Source organism: Coffea arabica, chromosome 6c (assembly GCF_036785885.1).
Source record: "Coffea arabica cultivar ET-39 chromosome 6c, Coffea Arabica ET-39 HiFi, whole genome shotgun sequence".
Taxonomy (NCBI): domain Eukaryota; kingdom Viridiplantae; phylum Streptophyta; class Magnoliopsida; order Gentianales; family Rubiaceae; genus Coffea; species Coffea arabica.
Genome location: NC_092320.1, coordinates 20289131 through 20293556, shown reverse-complemented (window position 1 = coordinate 20293556; position 4426 = coordinate 20289131). Strand labels below are relative to the sequence as shown.

The window sequence follows — 4426 nt, the reverse complement described above, 5'->3', positions numbered from 1 at the left end:
TACGTACAACCCTTTTTCTCCCGCTATCGACATATTTGGGAGAATATGTCTGTCGACCGTGCTAATTATGACCCTCATTTGTCTAAGAGTTGCTATCTAAAGGACCCCGCGTCTCGTTATATCCACCGTTTCTTGGCATATAGTTTCTCGGGTAGGCGAGATAGGTGGGGCGTTTTTGTCTAAGCCGCAATTTTTCTTTATTTGGTGCATGCATAATAACATTAAAGTTAACTTGGGGTGCTGGCTCGCTTCTCAGTTCAAATCTGTTTTACCTAAAAAGAAGCGCCCCTGATTCTTGGGTCATACATTACTCATTTGGTTGTTATTTGCATGTACTTGATCTTTCTGATCATGATTTGCATGTCGCCTGTCAAATGGAGCCCTTGGACATTCCTTGTCTAGAGAAAATAGGCTTGGTTCGGGAAGTGACAACAGGTGGGAGGTTGTTTCCCCGGGACCGCTTCGCACCCCCCCTCGGTCATCTTTTGCCCGCTCCTCCGCTGATGGCGGTGATTCCGGCCTGTCTACCTCTAATCCTACCCTAGGGGCTGACGACTGGCTCCAACTCCAGATGACGGTTGAGGGACTGGAGACTCAAGTGACCCACATTGACGTCAACTTGCATAACATAACGCAGATTTGGCAGCATTTATGCACTATGTAGGCCTCGCTCCTCAGTTTTTACCTGAACCTCCACTATTTTGACGACTTCAGGGAAGTACCGTTGTCTTTCTCTTTACTTTTGCTGTTGGTTAGTCACATTGAGGGCAATGTGTCGTTTAGGTGTGGGGGGATCAATTGTAGTGCTAGTTTTTCCAATTTTTAGTTTCTAGAGGGTTTTCCTTTATTTTTAGCTTGTTTTCGTCTATCTTTCATTTATTTTATTTTATTTTTTTTCTAGTGATTAGTTCTTATATGAATACCAAGTTTTGATGTTGGATTGTTATCTCTAATTCTGCTATTGCCAAGTTTTAGTAAAAAAAAAGGGTATCAAGTTAATGTGGTTGAGTTCAGGAACGTCTCTTTGGTGAATATTAGTAATTGCTTGATTTTTCTAATTTTTGGTTAACTTTTCTAGGCATAGGGAGTGATTATTGGCATTTTTCATGTGAATTGATCCAGTTATTAATTTTAGTTCTCCATGTTTGAAAATTTGAGGCTGGTTGCTGTTAATTTTGTGTTGTCTTTAGTTATTGTGTTATATGATTGTAAATAAGAGTTGACTGTATTACGCTAGTAGTTACTACTGAGTAATTGGAGATCTTCACCTAAAGTGTCGATTCTCACGTCAAAAGGTAGTAATCTCTATGAATACGTGATCATATAGCGATAGGAGTTGAGTAACCGGGCTTTTTCATCTGACAAATATTGGAGTTCGCGTCAAAAGGCTCCAATGGCTAGAGATTAGGTCTTCAGTTACTATTGAAAAAAAAACAAAAAGAAAAAAATAGAAAAAAATAGAAAATGTGATAAAAGTCAGTTTGCCGATTTATGGGTTTAATGTAAGATTTTGGCTAATAGTTGGACCATTTGCTGATAAATGTGAGCAACCATTTCTTTTTCTTAGAATAGTTTGCTTTAAATTGGAGGAGTTGGAGGTTGGGAAGCTAACTGGGGTGATTTTTCTTTGATCTTGACCTGTGATACTTGATATATGTTTTCCTGGGTATCTTGGCAATACGGTAGTTGGAGCAACAGCCATTGCAAAATTTTGGTGTTCAATTGCTGTTCTCATGCTTGAGGGCAAGCATGGTTCAGGTGTGGGAGGGAATTAATAGGGTGTTAATTGTTAATAATTTTATTGTTAATTTCCCCATTTGTCCCTGCCAAATATTGTTTTAATTGTTAATATCTACTTATATTTGGTTATATATGGTATCTAGACTTAATTTCAGGGAATGGAGTAGAAAACTACAAAAAAGGAGGGACTTTCTGGAGCAAATTAATTCACACGTGGGAGACTTCTATAAAAACTCCCTCGTGTCCCGAAATTGAAAAGAAACGAATTACCCCTAGTTCCTGTAGATTCGACCCTACTCACCGCTATATACAAATTTGTATTTTCTTGAGTAGGTAATTATTATTTCACAGGTTCGGCACCTATCATGAATCGTCTTCGAAATTATTTCTTGGCTAGAGATTATTCATTATTGATTTAATTTTGTTAAATTGTCATTTAGTTTTTATTTTATTCAATTTATCTGAGTTGTTTAATTATCCTCAATCATATAAAAATCTCCTAAAGCTCTGAACACTAAAATAAACGAATTTTTCTAATCCTGTGGATTCAACCCTACTCACCCTATATACAAAATTTATATTCTTTTCTAATAGATATTTATTATTGCACATACTCGACTCCAAAAGAAACAAATTTTTTTAGCGCCGTTGCCGGGGATCGAACCCGGGTCGCCCGCGCGACAGGCGGGAATACTCACCACTATACTACAACGACTTTTGATATGACTTTTATTATACTACAACAATTGTAATTAACGTCCAAAAGAAAGGCTTTTGTTATGACCAATGCGTTAATTAATGCTTTTGTAATGACCAATGCGTTAATTAATGCATTTGAGGAATATTTGGTTTATAGACAACGATTGTTCTAGCGTGTGTAGCATGCAAAACACCTACCACAAAATTAAAAGGATTTTTTCTAGCAGATGCTTTTAGTATTTATACACATACTTAGTATTCACTCGTTAATACACTTAGTATTCACTTACCCTATCATATATATACACATACTAACAATTATTATCCTCTCTTGCATTTATAGTTCTAATAGCTCTATGCTCAAGCCTGCTTCGACCCAAAAAACTACTACTTGAACTTGAGTTTGAGTGAGCCGCAATCTTTTTGCTCGAGCTCAAGATTGACAGTACTTTTGCTTACTCGAGATTGACTCAAGTTGAGCACTTGATATGACTCAGTCCTCTAGAACCAGAATTACTCAATTTTCGGAACCATTTCATTTAGCAACAAATCCGCCAGTGAATTTCCAAATATTTCAAATGATGTATCATCCAGGTTCCAAATTGGCAGAATCAAGCACCATACTACATCTTTTCAAAAACCAGAAGTCTGTGTAAATCAAATTATGTGCATGAAACATAATTACTCAACGCAGAAGCAGAACTCCTCTATGATGTGCATGAAATCAGTAAACAAGACATGCTGATACCTTCAAAATAACGTAAATTCCAGCACATGAACTTTGGTGCAAGCTGTGCAAACGGAGGTATATGAAAGATTGATAAGCCAATGCAGCTTTATATGAATCAATTACTCTAGTTCAGGCACTAAACATGATCTTAAATGCTACTGTAGTTATCAGAATAACCAAGATATCTCAGGCCATCTTAGATAAAGTCGGGTATGTAATGCTATTGACTTTCCACCACTATAAGCAGTCAAATGAACTTGGATCTGAGCCAATTAGATGATGAGGCTTATCTAGATAATCTAACAATTCGGATTTGTGGGGAGGCTGAAGTCTATACTGCTACAATATATTCAGTAGAATCGTTCCAATCCAAAGACTTTTGCTACCTTGAATCCCGGCCATCAGATGCACTGCCATAGGACACAATTACATTTTCACTTGAACTGCCAGTTGCAACAAACATATTCCTCATACACATCGAACAGTGCTTTCCAGACCTTGGTGAGATTTTCTTCTGACTCAAAAAGTGAATAAATTTTGAGGAAGGAGAACTCTATAAGGCATATTTTCTATCTTAGATCCAAAACGGCACCAATTGCCATCAATAAGTTGCACCAATTCCCTTTAAAACAAAACAGCTTCTTACATACTAGCTTGAATACTGTATTGATGCATCAAGAAAAAAGGGTCTTGTTAAAATACAACTTTTAGAAGGTGAGGTCTTGTTAAAATACAACTTTTAGAAGGATATTTGCAATTAATATTATTTAGTATTTATCCACCCCAAGTTTATTCATAAGAAAAATTTTATTATGCAAGAAAGCAAAAGGTGAGGTCTCCAGGTACTTCAGTCTAACTTAACTAGGGACGTTGGAGCGTACGAACAAGGTTTATAGAAACCCTAAATGAAACCATTTTTAGAGCCAACTTCAACCGTTAAATGGACAATTTAAATAGCGAAATTTTCTTCAATCGAAAGTGAAGTATAGTTTAATGACCATTTAGCCTATAGGTTGCTTACCCTAACTCCATAAAGTGCCTAAAATAAATCTGGCAGATTTGGCAAATGGTCATCCATCGAATGAAGTCAGTCCAACTTTGGAGAAACTCAACCAACGTGGCCATTACACGAACTGCGCACGTACTCAGACTATCTAGTTTTCGTTTGAGTTAATCCCAAAATCAACAAAATAAGTTGAAACTTGAAATTATGGTGTTTTGAGAATGGAATAGATAATTCATAATTGGAAATGTAGA

The 4426-nt window shown here is 36.7% G+C and overlaps 1 non-coding gene across 1 annotated transcript; it reads right to left on the bottom strand.

Annotated features, from left to right (window-relative positions):
• Nucleotides 1–2383: 2383 nt before the first annotated feature.
• On the bottom strand, nt 2384–2455 carry TRNAD-GUC (transfer RNA aspartic acid (anticodon GUC)). The gene has a single exon. It is a non-coding gene; the product is annotated as a tRNA-Asp (tRNA).
• Between the last annotated feature and the right edge of the window lie 1971 nt (nt 2456–4426).